Source organism: Ranitomeya imitator, chromosome 1 (genome assembly GCF_032444005.1).
Source record: "Ranitomeya imitator isolate aRanImi1 chromosome 1, aRanImi1.pri, whole genome shotgun sequence".
In the NCBI taxonomy this organism is placed as follows: domain Eukaryota; kingdom Metazoa; phylum Chordata; class Amphibia; order Anura; family Dendrobatidae; genus Ranitomeya; species Ranitomeya imitator.
The window spans coordinates 507,252,252-507,278,562 of record NC_091282.1 but is presented as its reverse complement, the minus strand read 5'-3'; the positions used below and the strand labels follow the sequence as shown (position 1 = coordinate 507,278,562).

Genomic DNA, 26,311 nt, shown 5'->3' with positions numbered 1-26,311 from the left:
CTGCGGGTATTATGTTGCGTTTGCAGAGCCCCTGATGTACCTAACCAGTAGAAACCCTCCACAAGTGACCCCATTTTGGAAACTAGACCCCCCAAGGAACTTATCTAGATGTGTGGTGAGAACTTTGAATGCCCAAGTGCTTCACAGAAGTTTAGAATGCAGAGTCGTGAAAATAAAAAATATTTTTTTTTCCACAAAAAAGATATTGTAGCCCCCAAGTTTTTATTTTCACAAGAGTAACAGGAGAAATTGGACTGCAATAGTTGTTGTCCAATTTATCCCGAGTACGCTGATGTGCCATATGTGGGGGTAAACCACTGTTTGGGCGCATGGCAGAGCTCGGAAGGGAAGGAGCGCCTTTTTGGAATGCAGACTTTGATAGAATGGTCTGTGGGCATTATGTTGCGATTGCAGAGCCCCTGATGTACCTAAACTGTAGTAACCCCCCACAAGTGACCCCATTTTGGAAACTAGACCCCCCAAGGAACTTATCTAGATGTGTGGTGAGAACTTTGAATGCCCAAGTGCTTCACAGAAGTTTAGAATGCAGAGTCGTGAAAATAAAAAATATTTTTTTTTCCACAAAAAAGATATTGTAGCCCACAAGTTTTTATTTTCACAAGGGTAACAGGAGAAATTGGACTGCAATAGTTGTTGTCCAATTTATCCCGAGTACGCTGATGCGCCATATGTGGGGGTAAACCACTGTTTGAGCGCACGGCAGAGCTCGGAAGGGAAGGAGCGCCTTTTTGGAATGCAGACTTTGATAGAATGGTCTGTGGGCATTATGTTGCGATTGCAGAGCCCCTAATGTACCTAAACAGTAGTAACCCCCCACAAGTGACCCCATTTTGGAAACTAGACCCCCCAAGGAACTTATCTAGATGTGTGGTGAGAACTTTGAATGCCCAAGTGCTTCACAGAAGTTTAGAATGCAGAGTCGTGAAAATAAAAAATATTTTTTTTTTCACAAAAAAGATATTGTAGCCCCCAAGTTTTTATTTTCACAAGGGTAACAAGAGAAATTGGACCCCAGAAGTTGTTGTCCAATTTATCCCGAGTATGCTGATGCCCCATATGTGGGGGTAACCCACTGTTTGGGCGCACGGCAGAGCTCAGAAGGGAGGGAGAACCATTTGACTTTTTGAGCGCAAAATTGGCTGTCGTGTTTGGAGACCCCCTGATGTACCTAAACAGTGGAAACCCCCCAATTCTAGCTCCAACCCTAACCCCAACACACCCCTAACCCTAATCCCAACCTGATCCATAATCCTAATCACTAACCCTAACCATAATCACAACCCTTACCCCAAAACAACCCTAATGTCAACCCTAACCATAACCCTAATCAAAACCCTAAATCCAACACACCCCTAATCCTAATCTCAACCCTAACCTCAAACCTAACCCTAATCCCAATACACCCCTAATCACAACCCTAACCTTAACCCTAATCCCAAACCTAACCCTAATCCCAAGCGTAACCCTAATGCCAACCCTAACCCTAATACCAACCCTAATCCAAACCCTAACCCTAATCCCAGCTCTAACCCTAACTTTAGCCCCAACCCTAGCCCTAACTTTAGCCCCAACCCTAACCCTAGCCCTAAGGCTACTTTCACACTTGCGTCGTTTGGCATTCCGTCGCAATCCGTCGTTTTGGACAAGAAACGGATCCTGCAAATGTGCCCGCAGGATGCGTTTTTTGCCCATAGACTTGTATTGCCGACGGATCGTGACGGATGGCCACACGTCGCGTCTGTCGTGCACTGGATCAGTTGTGTTTTGGCGGGGCATTGGCACAAAAAAAACGTTCAATGAAACGTTTTTTTGTACGTCGCATCCGCCATGCGTTGAAAAACTACAGCTGCTGCCCACGTTGTGCACAATTTTCACAACGTGCGTCGGTATGTCGGGCCGACGCATTGCGACGGCCCCGTACCGACGTAAGTGTGAAAGAAGCCTAACCCTAAATTTAGTCCCAACCCTAACCCTAAATTAAGCCCCAACCCTAACCCTAAATTTAGCCCTAACCCTAGCCCTAACCCTAGCCCTAACCCTACCCCTAACCCTACCCCTACCCCTAACCTAACCCTACCCCTAACCCTACCCCTAACCCTACCCCTAACCCTACCCCTACTCCTAACCCTACCCCTAACCCTACCCCTACCCCTACCCCTAACCCTACCCCTACTCCTAACCCTACCCCTTCCCCTAACCCTACCCCTAACCCTGCCCCTAACCCTACCCCTAACCCTAACCCTACCCCTAACCCTAATTTTAGCCCCAACTGCTGTTCTCCTGCCGGCCGGCAGCCATTTTCTTCTGCAGGCGGCCAGGAGGAGCAGCAAGAGGATCCAGGGACACAGGTAAGTATTGTAGGGTCCCCGAATCCCCCTATTTCTCTGTCCTCTGATGTGCGATCACATCAGAGGACAGAGAATTACACTTTACTTTTTTTTTTGCGGTCGCCGGTAAACAGTTAATTACCGGCGATCGCAAAACAGGGGTCGGTAAAACCGACCCCGATCATGCTCTTTGGGGTCTCGGCTACCCCCGGCAGCCGAGACCCCAAAGATTCTCCCGGTGCCGGCCGGCGGGCGCACTGCGCATGCGCCCGCCATTTTGAAGATGGTGGCGCCCACCGGGAGACACGAGGAGCATCGGGGGAGCTAGGTGAGTATTGGGGGGCCACCTGGGACCCCTTTTCTCTGTCCTCCGATGTGCGATCACATCGGAGGACAGAGAAATTAAAAAGAGATCGCTTTTTTTTTTTTGCGATCGCCGGTAAACAGTCAATTACCGGCGATCGCAAATGCGGGGTGGGTTAAAAACCCCCCGAATCATGTTCTCTGGGGTCTCGGCTACCCCCGGCAGCTGAGACCCCGGAGAAAATCGGCCTCTGGGGGGCGCTATGTACTTTTTCCACAGCGCCGTTAATTAACGGCGCTGTGGTTTAAGTACCCTTAGCGGCCGCCGTTAAAAGGCGTATCGGCGGTCGCTAAGGGGTTAATCATGTCATTTATCATTTTATCACACATTGGATAATACTATGACATACACGTGATGTCTGTCGGGATATGGGTGATTACTAAAAAGTGCTTTTAAACAGCGAAAACGCCAATGCTAGTGATTTTTCTATATTGTTTGATACTGAATAAACACTTAGGATGGATTTCCAGATGACACATGATATACTGCCCAGGGACGGACATACCTTGTACAGAGAGTCTCAGTAGGTTAAGGAGCCCACACACCGCCAGAGAAGCTTCCTATTGCTTAGTAGTTTTCATATACAGTGGGGGAAATAAGTATTTGACCCCTTGCTGATTTTGTATGTTTGCTCACTGACAAAGACATGAAGAGTCTGTAATTTTAACGGAAGGTTAATTTTAACATTGAGAGATAGAATATCAAAAATAAAATCCAGAAAATCACATTGTATAATGTGACTACTTCTCTAAGGTATAACGCAAGAAATATGTTAGTAAATGATAAATTGGCTCCATCGTGGAGACTAATCTAAGTATGTTCATGACTATAATAATGGCAGACGACATATTGGCATAAAGCCATAAATGCGACATTGGAAATGTGAAGTGTAAACCAGGACGTAACCTTTCAATGGCCATTAAATGCTACAGAAGGAGAACTGATTGTAGATGCTGCGGGCTATAAGAAGCTTGTGACTACTTGACCTTAAACCTAGCATCCTGGCAACTGGATACCGCTGTCTGAGAAAGTGACATTGTATGTAGGAAGAGAAGGGAAAGCATAAGAGCAACAGGTCATGCTTTGATGCTAGATGTAAAACATGTAGTGCACTGGACAGTAGACTAAAATTATTAACAGAGGCTGCAAATGTAATATTATATAGAGTGAATAATAGTGAAGGTAGAATAATATAGATGAATCCATACATTGATAATGCTGCACTTGGTGAGATTGTCCCACTTATAGAAGAGCACATAAAGTTGACAATTGCAACACCATGTGTTTTCCATGAGATCCAAAGACATGGTCATATCTCACCAGACAATGACTGTCAGCATACTGTCGAAGTCGTAGACTTATTGGAGACTTATAAAGACCCTATTAAAGAAAATAAATTATACCCAGGGTCTCAAAATATTATCGTAATAAAGCCCTATAAAACTAAATCTTTATTGATAACCAGAACCTACACATTGGTACACACCACAAAATTGACAAAAATAAACACAAACACTGTGCTCGCACATAAACACAAAACTTAAAAAATGGGGTATGCTAGGTGTCCCTGGTGTGTACTAATCTCACACCTGCCTGTCTGCAGGGGTTGGCACCCTGGGGGGGTGCGTTATGGCGTCCCCGCTCCACGATGGCTATCCCTGGGGGCCCTATTGTACCCTGTAGCCACTCGGGAAATCCCACTATCCACAGTCGATAAACAGAACTGTTCCTGCACTAAAGGAACTCCAGGTCCCCACACATAAAATCAATAGTATCCATAGAACACAGAATGCATAGTAGTGGTGTACTGGTGAGGGAGTCTAGGAATAATTATTTACAGGTCCAGTACAACTGTTATGGATAAACTTATTCCAATGCAACATATTAGTCTTAGATACAAGGTCATCAAGATATATCCTAAGTAACAAAGATCCAAACACTTATCTCCCTTCACCCGCCATTTGTCATACAGATCCACAGCGCCTCAATGCGTTTCGCCCCATTGGGCTCCTCAGGAGGCTCGATTCCCAGATAGCATGTGTCCTGATGTGGTGTAGTAACTAAACCTGATACATCCTCTTTTTTAAACCTACCACCTTGTCCGTGCTTTGGAGGCGTGTCCGACCCTCACCTTCTCATCCCGGAAGCTGATGCACCCCTATACTTCACTGCGCATGCTCCAGCTGGACCGCATACATCCAGCAGCCACATCTGCAGCATAATGACTAATGCAGCGATGTCAGCTCTGACATGTGACTCCCGCGTCTCAAACTACTCCCAGGTCGCAGTGGGTCTCCTCGCGCCAAGCCACATGCTCAAACCCTTCATTCCACCTTGCACGTGCAGTTTTTTGAGTACATTGTCTATGGGGTTTTTGAGAACCATTTTGCCTGCACTTTGCTGCATAAGTATTGCGTCACTTTTTATAAATTGCTTAGGTAGTTAGCAACTACCTTCATGTTAGTTTTTAGCCCCAGGAGAACAAATATGAAATGGTACTAGATAACTCCTGTGAACTGTCAGTCACTGAGTTTATAGGTAGCTACCTCCCATAGGTGGCACTTGTGATATCATTTCTCTGTTCTGGAGAGAACTAATTTGTATACAATTTTTCTATGGAGCATTGGTAGTGGGACTGCATATTAGGCCACGTTCACACTATCAGTATTTTACCTCCGTATGTGTAAGCCAAGTACAATAGTGGGTGATAAATACAGACGTGATGACGTGTTTCTATTATGCTTTTCCTCTGATTGTTCCACTTCTGGTTTTGGATAACAGAGACTGATGTAAAATACTGACCAAATACTGAACACGTGCACATGGCCTTAGGCAAGTCTCCTTAAATAGTGCCATTTCCCTCAAATCTTCTCACAAGACATAGAAGGACATTTATAATTGTGCCATTCATCTAAATATATTTGTGCCATTTTTTTGAGCAACTTAAAACATTTACAGTTAGGTCTATATATATTTGGACAGAGACAACATTTTTCTATTTTTGGTTAAAGACATTACCACAATGAATTTTAAACAAAACAATTCAGATGCAGTTGAAGTTCAGACTTTCAGCTTTCATTTGAGGGTATCCACATTAAAATTGGATGAAGGGTTTAGGAGTTTCAGCTCCTTAACATGTGCCACCCTGTTTTTAAAGGGACCAAAAGTAATTGGACAATTGACTCCAAGGCTATTTCATGGACAGGTGTGGGCAATCCCTTCGTTATGTCATTCTCAGTTGAGCAGATAAAAGTCCTGGAGTTGATTTGAGGTGTGGTGCTTGCATTTGGAAGGTTTTGCTGTGAAGTAAACATGTAGTCAAAGGAGCTCTCCATGCAGGTGAAACAAGCCATCCTTAAGCTGCGAAAACAGAAAAAACCCATCCGAGAAATTGCTACAATATTAGGAGTGGCAAAATCTACAGTTTGGTACATCCTGAGAAAGAAAGAAAGCACTGGTGAACTCATCAATGCAAAAAGACCTGGGCGCCCACGGAAAACAACAGTGGTGGATGATCGCAGAATAATCTCCATGGTGAAGAGAAACCCCCTCACAACAGCCAACCAAGTGACCAACACTTTCCAGGGTGTAGGCGTATCAATATCCAAATCTATCATAAAGAGTAAACTGCATGAAAGTAAATACAGAGGGTTCACTGCACAGTGCAAGCCACTCATAAGCATCAAGAATAAAAAGGCTAGACTGGACTTTGCTAAAAAACATTTAAAAAAGCCAGTACAGTTCTGGAAGAACATTCTTTGGACAGATGAAACCAAGATCAACCTCTACCAGAATGATGGAAAGAGAAAAGTATGCCGAAGACGTGGTACAGCTCATGATCCAAAGCATACCACATCATCTGTAAAACATGGCGGAGGCAGTGTGATGGCTTGGGCATGCATGGCTGCCAGTGGCACTGGGTCACTAGTGTTTATTGATGATGTGACACAGGACAGAAGCAGCAGAATGAATTCTGAGGTATTCAGAGACATACTGTGTGTTCAGATCCAGCCAAATGCAGCAAAACTGATTGGTCGTTGTTTCATACTATAGATGGACAATGACCCAAAACATAAAGGCAAAGCAACCCAGGAGATTATTAAAGCAAAGTGGAATATTCTTGAATGGCCAAGTCAGTCACCTGATCTCAACCCAATTGAGCATGCATTACACTTGTTAAAGACTAAACTTCAGACAGAAAGGCCCAAAACAAACAGCAACTGAAAACCACCGCAATGAAGGCCTGGCAGAGCATCAAAAAGGAGGAAACACAGTGTCTGGTGATGTCCATGAGTTCCAGACTTCAGGCAGTCATTGCCAACAAACGGTTTTCAAACAAGTACTAAAAATGAACATTTTATTTAAAATTATTGAATCTGTCCAATTACTATTGGTCCCTTTAAAAACAGAGTAACACATGTTAAGGAGCTGAAACTCCTAAACCCTTCATCCAATTTTAATGTGGATACCCTCAAATGAAAGCTGAAAGTCTGAACTTCAGCTACATCTGAATTATTTTGTTTAAAATTCATTGTGGTAATGTCTATAACCAAAATTAGAAAAATGTTGTCTCTGTCCAAATATATATGGACCTAACTGTAATTGAAGTTTACCAATGTGTCTCACTAATAATTAGTTACATAATTACATTTCTTAGTATGTACAATTAAGTAAGTAAAATTAAAAATGACAATAATATAGGGATGGTTCATCTTTTGGCGTGAGTTATGATAAATTCATGACTGAATTTCTACATAAAAGTTGCATATTCTAACCTGGCTGTAGCTATCTTAAAAAAGGGATGGAACAAATGTTAACAGGTACGCAGATGCAGACAATGAGGAGACAGTGGTACTTAAACCAACAACTATGTGCCTTCGCAACAATATCAGGAGATAATGCAAATGGTGAAAGATGAAGCAAGTTATGTTACAAGAAGAATACAGTAATTCAGATGTAAAGAAATAGAAGAAAAAAGCCAGCTCACCAAGCAACCACCGCAGGTGCACGAAACTCCACGCTGATCAACGGGATCAAATCGAAAGGACACGAAAAACTTGTTCCAGCTCCATAATAAAATTCAGGCTTTATATTTTTATTGAATCCTGTTTAAAAACGGTGGTTGTGAAGCTCTCCAAGAGCACACGGGACAATGAGCGACGCGTTTCAATCCGAAAGGATCTTTATCCAAGCTATAAATGTGAGTGCGCATTCACAATATGTAGAAACTAACAACGAATGAAATTTCCACAAAAAAATCACATGACATATCAAAGGTCCTAGACATCGATGACCAGCTCATTATTTGGGGGTCCGAGGTATCTATCATACCCAGTTTTGTTGATTATCTCAATTCTAATAATTACAACATTCGTTTTACTTTTAGATATGATAAAAATCAAATTAATTTTTTGGATCTTAAATTGAGTGGAATAGTGGATCAGGTTATTATCACAAAAACGCATCACAAGTCATTGAGTGGGAATTCCATTTTGCATGCGAATAGTGGTCATCCTAAGCATACTATTCAGTCTGTCCCCGTGGGGGAATTCATTAGAGTAAAATGCAATTGTAGTAGGGATATGAACCTTGACATAGAGATCAATAGAGTGTCCGACAAACTAAAGTGCCGTAGCTATCCTTCTTGGACACTTAATAGAGCGCAAAAAATTTTGACCCACAAGAAGCGTGAGGATCTCATCTCATGCAAGGAGGGAAATTCTTCTGTTGATTCACATAATAAATTAACCAATAAACCTTTTGTCTGTTTTCAATTCAGTCCCCAGTTTAATCAAATAAAAGGAATTATCAACAGATTTCTTCCAATTTTGCATGAAGATGAGAGTTTAGCCAAACTTTTGAACACAGGTGTCAGTATAGTGTCGAGAAGAGCTCCTACTATTGGGAACAGGATTTTTCCCAGTATGTATCACATCAAAACGAGAAAAGATGAAACTTGGCTTCATTATAATGGTTTTTACAAATGTGGTTCAAATCATTGTAAAACCTGCGCTCATGCCTCCGTCACTAAAACTTTCAATAATTCAGATAATTCGAAGACATTCAATATAAAACAGTATATTAATTGTAACACTACATTTGTAGTGTACAAAATTGATTGTACTGCGTGCCAGCTATCTTATATTGGGTGTACCTCGCGGAAGTTGAAGGTTCATATCACCGAACATTTGTATGACATAGCAAACACGGTTAATTCAACCCATAGTGCGTCGGCAGCATCTAAACATTTTATTGTGCAGCATGGTCGTAGCACTAAGTTTTTTCAGGTTTATGGTATTGAACATGTGAACAGACCTTTGCGGGGTGGTGACGTCAAGCGGCGTCTCCACACACGTTTTGGATGTATTATTTAAATACGCGATCTCCAGCAGGATTGAATAAACGTAATGAACTGATATATTACTATTAATATTTAATTGTACGGTTTATCATGTTTTTAATGTTTTGAGTTTTTGCTTTGCTGTCATTTATATTTGTTTTGATTTAGATGTCTAGGACCTTTGATATGTCATGTGATTTTTTGTGGAAATTTCATTTGTTGTTAGTTTCTACATATTGTGAATGCACACTCACATTTATAGCTCGGATCGAAACGCGTCGCTCATTGTCCCTTGGAGAGCTTCACAGCCACCGTTTTTAAACAGGATTCAGTAAAGATATAAAGCCTGAATTTTATTATGGAGCTGGAACAAGTTTTTCGTTTCCTAGTAATTCAGATGAACAGGATATTGACACAATGCTATTTAAACACTATCGTCCTATTATTATGATTAAACAACTGTTATTGTCACTGAGGCCTTAGTCTTAATACCCTAGCCAAAAGGGTGTCACTACTGTCACTATCATCACTCTCTAGGCAATGCAAAATGTCACTCAAGCCCTAATGAGGGGTCAGCGATACTACCCGCTAGGATGCAAGTCCCAGATTCAGCACTCTGGCCACCTTCTTTTCCTGAAGCACCGCCACTGTCCCCACTTTGTGCAGTACGTCCTTCCTCTGCGGCCTAGTTGTCTCTCTCTCTCTCGGCCCTGGCTCTACTCACTCGGCTAAGCTCCCCCGTCTCTGGTCTCTCTCACATCTTTACTCAGGTCTGGTCTTGGTTTCTTTACTCGGACCTAGCCTCTCAGCTCCTTTACTCGGATTTCATCTATCTCGGATCCTTTACTTGTATCTGGTCTCCCTCAGCTCCTTTATTCAGATCTGGTCCCTCAACTCCTTTACTTGGATCTGTTCTCTCATTAATGGCTTTAAGCCAGCTTGCTGTACTGCACATCCATCCTGGTACAGGTTCAGGCACCAACTCCTCCCTTTCTTGTCCCTCACAGGACTTTATAATTATTAACTGTGCTACAGCTGTCACTTGACCTGGCGTCTCCTCTAATCTCTTCCTCAGGGGACATGTATTTCGCCCTTCAGTTCCTTACTACTGTAGCTTTCTCTGCTCTTTCCTTCCTTGTCACCTTTGGCCAGCAGATGGCGATGTTCATTTGTAGGCACTCAGTTAAGGTATTACTGTATAGTGGTTAATTAGATAATACTGTTGCTTAGCCCATCAAGGACAACATCTTCAAGAAGCTTGCGTTTGTTTGTGTGTGTGTTTCCTCTCAGACTTCAATTAACAATTTTTGGTCACCTGCTTTTATCTAACATTGGGTAGTTTACTGCCATGCTTGAAAAGTTGTGTGGATATAATTTGTGCCAAATTTTGCATTATGCTGTGACATTTGATAAAGATAGAGTGGAGGAGTTGGCTTGACACTAAGATTTGCTGCCACTTTTGATAAATGTAGGATAATTTTCAGATCACTGCTATTATTGTGTCTAAATGCTGTAAACTGGTCAAGGCAAAGCAACAATTTGGCATGACAACCTGTCCGCATCACCTGGAAACTTGGGCACATGCCCAGCGTGGCCACTATTACACCATTTTTTAAAAAGCTTGTTTCAACTGAGCGCTAATATGTTTAGGGATATGGTCACATGGGGTATATTTGCTGTGGAAATCCCACACCAAAATTACAGTACTGTGCAAATCTTTTAGGCAAGTGTGGAAAAAATGCTGCAAAGTAAAAAATAATTTAAAAAATGGAAGTGCTCGTTTATTGTTTAGCAAATAAAAGGCAAAGTGAATGAACAGAAGAGAAATCTAAATCTAATCATTATTTGGTTTGATCACACTTCTCTTTCAAAACTGCATCAATTCTTCTAGGTACACTTGCACTCAGTTTTTGAAGGAACTCGGCAACATCTTGGAGAACTAACCACAGATCTTCTGTGAATGTAATGCAAATGCTTCTGTCTCATCATGTAATCCCAGAAACACTCAATGATGTTTAGATCAGAGATCTGTGAGGGCCATGTCACCAATTCTAGGACTCCTTGTTCTTCTTTAAACTGAAGATAGTTCTTAAAAATATCTGCTATTTACACTGTGTCTTGATCTTGATACAACTTCAGCCAGGTCAAATACTGTGGCGTAAAATACTGTGGGTTTACTGTCTAGAAATTCTGCAGTAAAACCTTCCTTTATAAATTTCAATACAATAATAGCAATAGATATTATAGAAAATAAATATATTAGCTTGGAAAGTATGAAATATTAGTTGAAGTGACTTTCACTAAATACTGTTGAGTTAATCCTTACACTATCTATACCAGGGGTGTCAAACTGCATTCCTCGAGGGCTGCAAACAGGTCATGTTTTCAGGATTTTCTTGTATTGCACAGGTGATAATTCAATCACCAACTCATTATGTGTGTAGGTGATTAAATTATCACCTGTGCAGTACAAGGAAATCCTGAAAACATGACCTGTTTGCAGCCCTCGAGGAATGCAGTTTGACACCTCTGGTCTATACTATGTATTGTCTAATGCATACACTATAAATGTAGGAAGCAAAGCGATTGTTGAGATTTGCAGAAGGAATGGCTGCAGGGCTCTCAGATAATAGTAGGTGGCGCCAGCAGTAACATCCATGTGCAGGGAAGCAGTAGTGGGAAACACACAACCACTACAAAGCGCAGGCAATGAACATGTGGTGGAGCGTGAGGCTGCCTCTATTCAAACTGGGGAGAGACGCAAATAAAATTGTCCAAGATGCAGCAGACAGACATCAAAGTGCACACTACATCAAAGTCAACACACTGAACATATTAACACAACAGCACAGCCAAGCATAAGGAACCTTGATGTTGCCTAGCACCACAGACTTTATCAACTCTCTTCATAAATACCCCTGAAAGGTCAATTTATAATTGTTTTCATTGATTTTGGAAATGAAACCAGTCAGTATCTGGAAACGCCGAAAACATTTTCTTCTTTCGATGGTTTTTTTTTTTTACTAATTCCCAGTGGCCATGCTAAAAATAGGAAAATCATCTGCTACTCATCCTCCTCAGGTCCAGCACTGTGTCTTTGCCTCTGCTCTGATATTGGGTAGAGGCTGCAGCAATGATAGGGTGTCAACAGCGCTGCAGTTAATCACTGGGGTCAGCGGTTATGCCAAATTGTTAAATGACTGGCTGATTGCCTGCAGCGCTGTTGAGGTGACATCACCACTGCACCCTTTACAAAAGCATCAGAGCAGTGGCGGAGACGCAATGCTGGACCATGGGAGCTTAACAGATGACTGTATTATTTTTAGCAAAAAATTCAATCTATGCACTTTATAAGGCTATTTGATCTTTTGGAAAATCAGTGGTAAAGATGCTCTTTAGGACAGAACAATTCACCAGATTTACAGGAATTGAGACAGATTTACATCTTGGAGAACCAGTGGAAAAAAAGCGTGAAATGCATCTGAAAGGGAAATAAGTCTTCAGAATTGAGGTTCTTCACATTGTTGGGGAGAGACAAATCTTTAATATCAATATTTTCTCATTTCTATTACTGATCATTTGTGTCCCCTTGTTTTTTATCTACAAGATATACTTGAATGGAGGAGTTATTTCTGTCCTCAAACAAAAGTTCCCTCTGTTCACGAGACTGTTGAACACCATCAATAGCTCAGAGTGATCATCAACTTAGGTCCCATTCTGCAATACAGATATAAATCCAACAGAACAATTTGCCTAATATTCATGCGTGCTTGAGGAATGAGTGAAGAAGATGTAACGCTGAACCAAGGTAACGATGAAGATTTTAATGAAGATGATCCAGTTGTTATCAGGGCATCTACATTGTGGCCCTACATGTATCAAACGTTCTCCTCACATAATCACCTCTAATTCTGATTGTTACATCTCTGGTACTAAGATTGTTGTTTCGAACCAAGAAAACATGGTCCGAAAAGTTTCTCGCTAATCGATACCACCATTATTGTGCCGGAATATTAATGCACGGTAATTAATGTAGAAGTCAAATAATTTTCCAATCATGAAATATTTGTATAGTAAAGCGCTGCGGAATATGTTGGCGCTATATAAATAAAAATTATTATTATTATTATTATTATTATTAATATTTACTGGTCGCATTGTAAAAAGAATCCATCTTTTCTTTACTCCTCATTTGTGTTACTAATGAGGAACAGACAAGTTAATTAACGGTCTATCGACATCAAACGTTCCCAAGCCAACATCTATTAAGAGTTAGCAAACTCATAACATTATATAACGACTGATGTGACACGTGTAGCATTGACTTGTGGACTAATAAAAAGTTAAGGACTTTACCTGTTCTAGTCCTCTGCTTAGTGATCCACGTTGCAATATTTCAACCCAAGGAATCAAGCCAAAAAAGCAAAACCTCAGTAGATCTTTTTTTCCCCTTCTCCAAGTCCCTCCAGACAAACTGTCTCCCAATTCCGTCACTGCGAAACAGATCCACAAACTATTTGGAACATCATTGTAGAGCACGAAGCAGAGCTGAACAAGGCTAGAATAACTAATGGTACTGCAGATTCTACCAATTCTAGGTCCCTACTAAAAGAGAAGGCACTGCCAAGGGTGATTGTGTATCTGGGTGAAGGACAAGGTGAGACCCAACTTCTTTCTGCTTCGCTATTCCTTCTGTCCCGTAGAATAAGGAATCCCTTTCAGTCCAGGTTTAGTAGAGATTGTGCTGCCAGCCCTGGGATTAGGGAGTGTGGGATGATAGCACAGAGGCTGCCTGTGCTGTAATGTCTGGGGTGTGTGGAAAGCTTCTCACTCTGAATATGAGTCCCACCTATGTCACTCCCACTCTCTGCCAGTTTTCCTGTGTGTACTCCCAGGCAATCAGGCAATGCCTCCACCTCTCGAGAAAGTCTTATGAATGAAGAGGCTTATGACATTTGTTATCGCTGGCCCAGGGGGCTATTTAAATAGTGGTGGTGTTGAAACACAGCATAGTGAGTCTTCTAAGCACGGCTAGATGTATGGTGTAGATATCGACATATCCTTCAGTCTGTCAATGGGTTGCTGAACAATGTACCACCTCTTTCATTACTTGTAAGGCTATGCTCCCATCAGCATCAGGATTTTCGGTTTCTGTTCGTTTATAGGCACAGAAAACCAAAATTAATGCCAGGGCTGGTCAGAACTGTCTGAACCAATTGGCCCTCAGTGGACCACTTGACTATTAGGGTGCATTGTAATTTTGTTATGGTGTCTGTCTGTTTTTTTGTCATCAATTGAAAACCGATCACAATGTGTGCCGCAAAATGACTAATTATGACAAGACTGATGCATATTGTGCCCCATAAGTGTGAATAGGATCTGTCAAAAATACACTTTTCTGTATGTACACTTCAGAATTAATCCAGCTGCTTCTGTCTTCAGTCACATCATCAAAACCCATTAGTAACTGAGTGCTATTGGAAGCCATGCATGCCCATGCCATCACACTGTCTCCACCATGTTTTATAGAGGATGTGGTGTGCTTTGGATCATCACGAGGTGTTCCCAGCTTTATCCATACTTTTTTCTTCCCATCATTCTGGTACTGGTTTATCTTAGTTTCCTCTGTCCTAAAATGCTTTTCTAGATATGGGCAGGCTTCATTATATGTTTTTTGACAAAGTCTAATTTAAAGGGAACCTGTCACCCCGAAAATCGCGGGTGAGGTAATCCCACCGGCATCAGGGGCTTATCTGCAGCATTCTGTAATGCTGTAGATAAGCCCCCGATGTTACCTGAAAAAGGAGAAAAAGACGTTAGATTATACTCACCCAGGGGCGGTCCCGCTGCTGGTCAGGTCGGATGGGCTTCTCCGGTCTGCTCCGGCGCCTCCTATCTTCTTTCCATGACGTCCTCTTCTGATCTTCAGCCACGGCTCCGGCGCAGGCGTACTTTGCTCTGCCCTCTTGAGGGCAGAGGATAGTACTGCAGTGCGCAGGCGCCGGAAAGGTCAGAGGCCTGGCGCTTGCGCACTGCAGTACTTTGTCTGCCCTCAACAGGGCAGAGCAAAGTACGCCTGCGCCGGAGCATTACAGAATGCTGCAGATAAGCCCCTGATGCCGGTGGGATTACCTCACCCGCGATTTTCGGGGTGACAGGTTCCCTTTAACCTTTCTATTTTTCTGACTGTTTTTCACTTTGTGAACTCTCTGTATTTGCTCTCATTAAATCTTCTCTTTAAGATAGACTGAAACATCTACTTCCTGGAGAGTGTTCTTTACTTGGGTGGATGCTGTGAATGTTTTTTTTCACCATGGAAAATATTGTGCAATCATCCACCACTGTTATTTTCTGTGGTTGTCCAAACCTTTTTTGAGTTCCCAAGCTCACCAGTGTGCACTCCTACCATTTCTGCTATCTCTATGATGGATTTCTTTTTTTCACCTTAATGATGGTCTGTTTCTCTTGCATTAAGAGATCATTTGACTGTATATTGTGGGTTCACAGGAACAGCTTCCAAATGCAAGTGCCACACCTGGAATCAGCTCCAGGAATTTACTTGATTAATTGATCATGGATTAATGAGGGAATTGCCAATGCGGCCCTTTAAAGAGCTTTTGAAATAATTGACAAATTACCTTTTGTCCCTTTAAAAAGGCAACTACATATTAAAGAGCTTCAATTCCTAAACTCTTACTCCAATTAGAATGTGAATACCCTCAAATTAAAGCTGAGAGTTTCCACTTTAAGTACATATTGATCATATAACTCTATCTTCAATATGTTTTGGTAAACAGTTAAAACTTGTGTCACTGTCCAAATATTTCTGGACCTAACTGTACATCACATAGGAGACACCGGGGCTGGAGTATGTAAATTACATAGGAGACATTGGGGCTGGAGCATATAAATGACATAGGAGTCACTGGGGCTGGAGTACTGGAGTATATACATTACACAAGAAACACTGGGGTTTGAGTATATACATCATAGGGATGCAGGGGCTCAAGCATATATATATCAGAGGAGACACTGGGTCAGCAGCATATGCATCACAGGAGATGCTGCGGCAGGAGTATGTACATCACAGGAGTCACTGACGCATATATATATATAAGGGGTACGGGGGCCGGTTTATTGCCCTGCACTCCTTACATACGTCCCTGGTATATTTCATATGTCATTCAATGTTTATATATTGTATATTGCATTGTGGTTATGTTCATGTGTTGTAAAGATATAGGGATAGTGTATGACTTAGGCCAGTAGGGGGAGCACAGTAGAATAGAGTAGGGATTAGTTAGACCAATAAGATTTTGTCTGGTTAGGAGGGGCTAGAAAAAGAGTAGTTGGAGAGATTCCTGGAGTTAGGGAGTGTGAGCCGGGAGCAGGGACAGGATGGTTGTGTCCAGGGGAACGTTCAAGCAGAAGAGCCCAGCGTTCCAGGGCCTAAGAGCTGACAGTCACATGGTAGTGGAGGAATATCAGGGCAGCATAAAGATGGTAGCAGCTAACTTCATGGGAACAAGCCCAGTTATTCAAAACTTTTAACTCCCTCCTCTGCCCACTACTGCCCCCTCCAACCTTTCTCATCTCTGCTGAAGACTTTAACACACACTTCAAAGATAAGATAGACCAAACAAGGCAAGTCTTCATTGTTCAACCACCACAACCCCTTTGTATACCAGACCAATGCCCAAACCCCATAACCTCCCTCTCCAACATCACTGAAGGGGAGCTTAATTGTCTCCTCTCCAAATCACACCTCACACCGGCCGCATCCCATCCCACCTCCTCCCCAAACTCACCAACACTCTTATCCCATCCCTAACCCACCTCTTGAACCTATCACTAACTTCTGGTACCTTCACTTCTATCAAACATGCCACAATCACGCCTATCCTTAAAAAGCCCAATATCGCTGCTCCCATTCGCTTCCAAACTCCTGGAGCAGCAAGTCCACGCTGAACTTTCCTCGCATCTCTCATCTAACTTGCTCTTTGGCAATCTACAATCCGGTTTCCGCCCCATCACTCCACTGAGACAGCCCTGACCAACATTACTAGCGACCTACTTACAGCCAAAGCTAATGGACAATACTCTATACTCCTCCATCTAGACCTGGCCTCTGCTTTCGACACTGTTGGCCCGCTGCTTCCTACTACAGATCCTCTCCTCCTTTTGCATCAATGACTTTGCCCTATCCTGCATCTCCTCATACCTTTCCAACCGCGCATTCAGCGTCTCCCACTCCCACACTACCTCCTCATCCCACCCTCTCTATGTTGGAGTCCTCCAAGGTTCTGTTCTTGGAACCCTACTATTAATCTATACACTTGGACTCAGGCAACTCATAAAGTCACATGGATTCCAGTACCACCTTTATGCTGATGACACTCAGATCAACCTCTCTGACCCAGACGTCACCTCTCTGCTGTCCAGAATCCCGAAGTGTCTATAAGCCATAACCTCCTTCTTCTCCTCTCGCTTCCTCAAACTCAATGTGGACAAATCTGAACTCATCATCGTTCTTCCATCTCATAGATCTTCCTTACCTGACCTATCTATCACAATTAAAGACATCACACTTTCCCCCATCCTGGAAGTCCGCTGCCTCAGAATAACTCTTGACTCTGCCCTGTCCTTCAAACTGCACATCCAAGCTCTTTCCACCTCCTGTCATCTCCAGCTCAAAAATATTTCCACAATCCATCCTTTCCTCAACCCTCAATCTACTTAAATGCTAGAGCATGCCCTCATCATCTCCTGCCTCGACTACTGCAACATCCATTTCTGTGGCCTCCATGCTATCCCTCGCACCTCTCCAGTCCATCCTTAACTCTGCAGCCCGACTAATTCGTCTCTCTCCTCACTACGCCTCCACTTCTCCCCTCTGCAAATCTCTTCAATGGCTCCCATTCACTCAGCATATCCAGTTCAAATGACTAATACTGACCTACAAGGCCATCTATAACCTGTCTCCTCCATATATCTCTGAACTAATCTCCCAATATCTTCCCTCACATAATCTCTGGTCCTCCCAAGACCTCCTTCTCTCCTCCGCACTTATTGGCTCCTCACCCAACCACCTCCAAAACATCTACAAAATATCCCCCATCCTCTGGAATTCTTTGCCCCAAAACGTCCGACTATCAATCACACTCGGCTCCTTCAGACGGAACCTGAAAACCCACCTCTTCAGGAAAGCTTACAGACTGCAATGATCCCGCTGCCTCGTCACCACTACCGGAGCTACCTTCTCAACAACACAGAACTGCTGCAATCCTCCGACCTACTGTCTCCTTCCTCACCATCCTGTAGAATGTAAGCCTGCAAGGGCAGGGTCCTCTCCCATCTGTATCAGTCTGTGATTGTTAGTTTGTTTACTATAAGTGATATCTGTAATTTGCATGTAACCCCCTTCTCATGTACCATGTAATCAATGGTGCTATATAAATAAATAATAATAACCCTTAATGTCCGAGACCTATGGCCTAGTAAGGAATGGAAGAGACATTTTTTTGACTTCACCTTTGGAGAGGGAAGCGGGCAGGGAACTCTTGAAGCGGGTTAGTCTGACCAGTCAGGAAGCTGCCTGCGGATCTGGTGGATATTCCTGGAAGAGTGAAGGACAGTACAGGAAACAGAATGGTGATATTCTGCGAAGAATCTTGTGCTGTTTCTGTGACTAAACTGGACGAGCTGATTAAAAATGTTTTGTTGAAGATGACCCTGGACTCTGACTATCATTGTGTGGTGTTGAAAGAAAAGGAACCCCGGCAGTGTGTAATGGACCCTGACTTACAAGTGAGTGGACTGCAATATTTTAATGTGACAGAGAGCCCGGGGTGTCAGTACTGCCGCCCTCAGCCATGACTACCCCCCTAGCCTATGTTTCAATTGGAATAGTATGGCAAGATCTGGGTACCTTGCATTCAGAAGGCGGAGGTACTCTTACTATATTACTATGGCAAAGATGATGGAAAATTGCACAGAGACTGAGGGCAACTCTAGCTCCGCCCTTCGTGGGCATCCTAACCTGAAAATGGCGCAAAACTTCATATGGCAGAGACAGTGGCCCGGGTCTGAGATGCATCCCCCAGTGAGCGGTGCCAGCCCATGGTGGGTGCGACAAAAGAAAAGAAAACCTCGACCCTTACAGCAGATTTACCAGGATGGGCTGAGCCGCTGGAAGTGGCTTCACCCTGAAACAGGTGGGGCCCGGAAGAAAACCTTGTATGCAGCTGCACGGCGCCATTGAGAGGCACGGCACCGGCATGATGGCCCACTCTTGCGCCCATTGTTGCGGCGGTGTTGCCTGCATAGAGTAGAAGTGGTGGCAGATGGAGGAAAGGACCTGGCCGGGAAGGCTGTAGGGAGCGTCTGATGTTGGGGATGAATCGCTCAACAGGTTCCCATTATATTCTGGAGAGCAGTACTGGCGATTGCCTGACCCAGGACATCATCACGTATCTGATGAGGTCAGTGGTCCAGAAGAAGCTGCCCCAGAGGAACCTGACCCAGAAGAGGCAGAACTGGAGGAGCTGTAGATTGAGCCAGAGGGTGCGGTAGCTGTGTCAGTGAAGTCTGACGGTCACAGAGCGATCGTGGCAGGGATGCCGGAACAGTGGGAGCGGGACGATGAGCAGGCAGTAAGTGGAACTCGATCCCACACCCTGGATCACAGGCCCACCTTCATAGACATTCCATCCCTGGGGCTATCAAACCAATAGCAGGAAGAGAGTCCCTTCCTATCCCCTGGGCAGGCAGCGTCGATAGCAGGGGTGATCGAAGGAAAGAAGGAGAGAGAGAGGGAGATCTGGGCAGAGCTGCGCCGACCAGGAGGGGTCAAATGGCAGGACGGCAGACTAGTGGGGTGTTGATGCACACTAGCCCATCTCGCGGGTATAGCTGTATTCACGAGGCCTACACCAATGACAAGGTGTACGTAAATGCCAGCTCTATCAAGTTCCAGAGGCCCCTGAGGGAAGGAAATTAATTAATTTATTTATTTTAAAGAGGATGGACCTCGCAGGTACTTTGCTGTTGTGGTTGCCCTATTACTCCTTGAGTATGACCCTGAACTGTACGAGCATCAGGAATGGGCCAAGTCGTCCTCACGTTTCCTGTCTGTTACACGGCCGGGTTCTGCATCTCCCCTGTTGTTGGCGATGGCGGATGTGACACCTGCGGTGGCCCCAGATCTACCGTCATCTCCTGGAGCACAGGCATGGAGCCCGATGACTGACAGAGCGGCAGGGGACGTGTGCCGTTGAGACAGTGAGTGATGAGGGGTACTTTAAAAAAGGAGATCGTGCTTGCTGCACCTGCTGAAAAAAATGGAGAATAGGGCTGTTCCGTGTTCTATGGGTAGAGAAGCCCTTTCGCACCAAAGCCTGGTGCAGAGTTGAGGAACAGTGTGGCCGCTGCGGCCACGGTTGAACATTGATGAGGAACATTGTTTTTTCTTCCCCCCAAGTTCTGTTGTGCCCGTTGTGCCTCCCCTGCTGGATAGCAGGATCCTGACCTTGAGGGGTTACGTGCCCTTGGACTAAAAACGGACTGTGTGTGGCTGCTGCAAAGGACCGCATTTTAATTTGCTACGTATGTGTAACTGAAACTTTAGAGCAGCACACGTGCGTTAAAGGGCCATACTCTGTGCAAAGGAGGGAGGGGGAATAACTCAAACAGAAGGACCTGATGAAGGGGCCGGGTCAACATAATGTGGACTGTAACCCAGCACCTGCCCAAAGCATATTGCTGGCCAAAAGGTCAGATGTGGACTTTAAATGAAAAATGGACTCTAATGTAGAGCAATGCGACTTTTAGTACAGTTAAAATACGTTTTAAAGAAAAAGAAGTATGTGTCTTGTATTAAAGTTGTGTTGTTCCAGCACTGTGTGGTCGGGGACAACCATGTTTTAGGAGGGATATTTTAGGAGAGAGGGGCGTAAGGGGTATGGGGTGCCAGTTTAATGACCTGCACTCCTTGCATAAGTCCCTGGTATATTTCATATGTCATGTAATGTTTATATATTGCATATTGCATTGTGCTTATGTTCATGTGTTGTAAAGATATTGGGATAGTTTAGGACTAAGACCAGTAGGGGGAGCAGAGTAGAATAGAATAAAGATTAGTTACACCAATTGGATTTTGTCTGGTTAGGAAGGGCTAGAAAAAGAGTTGTTAGGGAGCTTCCTGGAGTAAGGGAGTGTGAGCCGGGAGCAGGGACAGGACGGACGTGTCCAGGGGAACATTCAAGTAGAAGAGCCCAGCGTTCCAGGGCCTAAGTGCTGACAGTCAAACGGTAGTGGAGGAATATCAGGGCAGCATAAAAATGGTAGCAGCTAACTACATGGGAACAACCCTTAACGTCTGAGGCCTATGGCCCAGTAAGGAATAGAAGAGCCATCCTTCAACTTCATTTTTGGAAAGGGAAGCGGGCGGGGAACACTTGAAGCGGGATAGTCTGACCAGTCAGGAAGCTGCAGCACTGGCTGATCTGGTGGATATTCCTGGAGAAGTGAAGGACAGTACAGGGAATGGAATGGTGATATTTTGCGAAGAATCGTGTGCTTGTCATGGTTGTGGACAGGGTTCCTTCCCTGTCCTTTTGGAGTTAATTTGTATAGCCTCCTTCTGGTTTGGGGAGGGCTATATTTACCCGCCTTCATCTGGGGATCCTTGCCAGTAATACTTCTGTCTTGGCTGTGTGTCTGACCACTGGTGTGCTTGCATACTGTTGTCGGGTTGCTTTCTTGTGTATGACTCAGTCCGTTTCCTCGTTCTGTGCTTTGCCTTGTGACTCTGTGCTAATTGTCTGATTCTGGCTCTGACCTTTGGCTTGGTACTCTATCTTCCCTCCTGTCTGTCCCGTTTGTACTGCACCGCTATCTTCGGCTTCCCAACCTTTTTACTATGTCCCACCAAGCTTACATCTCACCCTTTTTGGCACTACATCAACCTCCCGGCTTGACTTTGGCACGTTCAAACTACTCTCCAGCTCCATCGGTCGCCACTGCCACTCGGTATCTGGCTTCACCTCCATCCACTTCCCCGGAGGTCACGTGTTTCAAGTCCTGCGCTTCAGCAGGTGAGCTTACCGCAGCGCTCCTTACTCTGTCTCTGTCCTTCTTTAACACGTGCACAAACTCCTGCTGTAAGGCTGCAGCAGGGCTCTTTATAGTGTTGTTTCTGTGACTAAATTGGACGAGCTGACTAAAATTGTTGTTTTAAAGATGACCCTGGTCTCAGACTGTTATTGTGTGGTGTTGAAAGAAAAGGAACCCCGGCAGTACAAGATAGTGGACTGCAATATGTATGTGCCAGTACTGCAACCCTCAGCCACGACTACTCCACTGGCCTCCGTTTCATATACATCACAGGAGATGCTGTGGCTGGAGCTTATACATCACATAGGAGATGCTGGTGTAGGAGCAGATACATGACAAGACACACTGGGCAAGAGCAAATACATCCCAGGAGTGTCTTGATCCAGACCGGATTTTTCCTGTCTCTCCTTTTCCTTGTCTGGTCATGTCAGGGAATAACTTTTCTCTGCCTCGTTCTGGTTTCAGGTCTTCTATTTGTCTGTGCTGCATTCTGCAGGCAGTGTCAGGTATACTTCCTGCCTATGGCATGTCTAGCTGACTCTGTTGAAACTCTGATTTGTCCTGCTGTGGTTAGCTGACTTTGCCCATGTGTTCATTCCTCTTTTCCCGACCCGACTCTGTGTTTTCCCTTCGAGTCTGGATTCCCCGGTACTTGACTCGGCTTTGGCTCTGACCTGACTCTGTCTCTTCCTTCTGGTACTTCTGCTTCTGCCTGGTACTGTCCTCTGACTCCATGTGTGATTTTCCCCTTGGTACTTCGCTACTCTCTAGGTATTGACCCGGCTCGTTTGACTATTCTGTTGCCACCTGGTGGTAGCCTCACTGCAGTTCAGCTGGTCAGCTCTGAACAGGATTTCTGTCCTCTTTCCGCTCTGCTGCCACCTAGTGGAGTTTGCATTTTCCAGCAGAGCTGCAGTGTGACAAAGAGATGCTGTGACAGGAGAAGATACATCAAAGAAGACTCTGGGGAAGAAACAGATACATCACAGGAGATGCTGGGGCAGGAGAAAATAGATTACAGGAGATGCTGTAGTAGAAGCAGCTACATGACAGATGCTGGGACAGGATACATCACAGGAGACATGGGTGCTGCTACTGTCTTTACCTGTGGGATGGGTGTGCATCAGATACTAACTCCACCCACACACAATGAACGTCCTGGTGCTTTCACTGGCCAGCATCAGCATATAATCCTTCACTGCATGCGTCGCAGCATTCAGCAGTGAATGCTAGTGTGTGCTCGCAGTTCAAAAAGGAATTAAAGGGCAAAATGAGTCTGCTGGCCCGACACTGCATTTCCCGAGAATCTGCTTGGGGTCTGGAGAAAAGTTTGTGGCCCTCGGACCAGAAGTTTCCCCACCCCTGCTCTTTACATTTAATCAACGCTGTGATATGTCCCTACTTGTGGCTTCTGTAACCCATAGATTAAATTGGTATCCATTTTGAAACCTCATCATCACATATCTGTTTAATGAATGCCTTTGACAAATGGAATACAAAAGCATTCATCATGCAAAAGTTTACGTATTTAAAAAAAACATACTATACATGTTTAATGTCTAAAGAAAGCTGCATTATTTCATACCTTTTTTTTGCAGTAGTGATATATACTGTAGGTGGTGGCCAAAATGACACACTATTAGCCTTCATCTGATTATACAGCCTATTATTATTGCCCATTTATTACTTACAACACTGTTCAAAAGTTTTAGGCAAATGCGGAAAAAATGCTGCAAATCTTCATGCACCGGAAGCTTGAAGTTCACTTCCATGTAATTTTTGGCTAGTGCACACAAGCATAAAACTGTTAATTAGGGGGTTAAAGACATCATATGTGTATTGTAAGACCTACAGAACGAGTACCTGCTCGCATTTGGTACTATGTGTCTTTAGGAGGACACCAGAAGGTTAGAGAAAGCCAAGTAATACATATTTATTGTCCGAAAGCGTTGTTTGCTTGTCCTGTTTTTGGGGTGATACTGGAACTTTTTTCATATTTTTAACCCCTTTAATAATTAAGAAGTACATGTTTCCTACAATTGTCCAATTTAAGACTTTCTACACACAGGGTGAGAAGAATTAGGCTATGTGCACACGTTGCAGATTAGGCTTAGGAATTTCTGATGCGGATTCTGCCTCTCCTGGCAGAAAACGCACCTGCAGATTTGTCACGTTTTTTGTGCGTTTTTGCTGCGGTTTTCTTGCGGATTGGCTGCGTTTTTTACCCCTGCGGTTTTCTATAATGGAATGGGTACAAAAACTACAAAAACGCTGCAGATTCACAAAAAAGAAGTGACATGCTACTTCTTTTAAACCGCAGCATTTCTGCAGCGGATTTTCCGTAAAGTGTGCGCAGCATTTTTTTTTTCTCAGTGATTTACATTGTACTGTAAATCAATTGCGGATCTGCAGCGTTTCTGCACTGCAAAAAACGCAGCGAATCCGCAGAGAATCCGCAACGTGTGCACATACCCTAAAATCACCTACCATCAGGGGTGGGATTCACAGGTTCTGTGTTTGTGTGTAGGAAAACCACACCCATTTTAAAAGCCACACCCATTTACACACACCTTTTCCTCAAATATATACAAGCAGGGGTGCAGTCAAACCATACCTCCCAACTTTTGAAGAAGGGAAAGAGGGTAAAGTTTGCAGCGTGGCAAATTTTAGGCCACGCCTCTGACCACACCCATTTCACAACTAGTTACACCCATATCTACATCCCAACCACACCCATTTAGCACTGCTGATCACACTGTTTCATAAACAATATGTATAAACAAAAAAATATGGCCACACAGTGCTCCATACTGTATAATGTCCCCACATGATGCTCCATACTGTATAATGTCCCCACATGATGCTCCATAATGTATAATGGCCCCACATGATGCTCCATACTGTATAATGGCCACACATGATGCTCCATACTGTATAATGGCTGTACATAGTGCTCCATACTGTATAATGGCTGTACATAGTGCTCCATACTGTATAATGGCCAGACATAGTGCTCCATACTGTATAATGGCCACACATGATGCTCCATACTGTATAATGGCCCTACATGATACTCCATACTGTGTAATGGCTCCACATGACCCTCCAAACTGTATAATGGCGCCACATGATGCTCCATACTGTATAATGGCCACACATGATGCTCTATACTGTATAATGGCCACACATGATGCTCCATAGTGTATAATGGCCAGACATAGTGCTCCATACTGTATAATGGCCCCACATGATGCTTCATACTGTATAATGGCTACACATAGTGCTCCATACTGTTTAATGGCCACACATGATATTGCATACAGTATAATGGCCACACATTGTTACTCCTACACATGCGGCTTCGCTCCGTACACCATGCATACACGGCTCCACTCCGTACACTTCGTACACAGGTGGCTCTGCTCCGTACACCTCGTAAACACGAGGCTCTGTTCTGTACACCTCATACACACATGGCTCCACTCTGTACACCTTGCACACACGGCTCAGCTTCGTACACCTCATACACATGGCTCAGCTCCGTAGACCTCGTACACACACGGCTCTTCTCTGTACATCTCATACACACACGGCTCCGCTCCGTACACCTTATACACACACGGCTCCGCTCTGTACACCTCATACACACACATGGCTCCGCTCCATACATACTTGCACACACGGCTCCGCTCCGTACACCTCATACACACCCGGCTCAGCTCCGTACACCTCATACACACGGCTCAGCTCCGTAGACCTCGCACACACGGCTCTTCTCCGTACACCTTATACACACACGGCTCCGCTCTGTAAGGAGCGCCCCCAGACACAGGGCCACGGGGTACTCGGTACCGGGCCTCTTCTTCTTTTGTTCTGAGGATGTCACGGTGGCTAGACCCGGTCTGTGACCCTGCTAAGGGGCGTCCAATGAAAGGTGGTGGTTTGGTGCGTGGTGCAAGGTGCAATGAATAACGAGGACACAGGGTTGCAGTCTCTTTATCTCTTTACTGGAGACTTAGGGATCCGCAATCCAGAGCACTGCTAACAGGGCTGGCTGAGACCGGCCGGTCCGAAGGCACATCCAGAGTTCTCTTTGCAGGTGGGAATCAGTGCCTACCAACTAGCACCTGTGTGCTGTAGTCCTTC

The 26,311-nt window shown here is 44.2% G+C and overlaps 1 protein-coding gene across 1 annotated transcript in view; it reads right to left on the bottom strand.

The window, feature by feature from the left end:
- Positions 1-13,865, bottom strand: part of LPAR1 (lysophosphatidic acid receptor 1) — a 172,129-nt gene extending 158,264 nt beyond the window's left edge. Inside the window, exon 1 of the mRNA XM_069766542.1 lies at positions 13,409-13,865. The gene's annotated coding sequence lies outside the window, so the exon portion shown is untranslated. The remainder of the gene's footprint in view (positions 1-13,408) is intronic.
- Between the last annotated feature and the right edge of the window lie 12,446 nt (positions 13,866-26,311).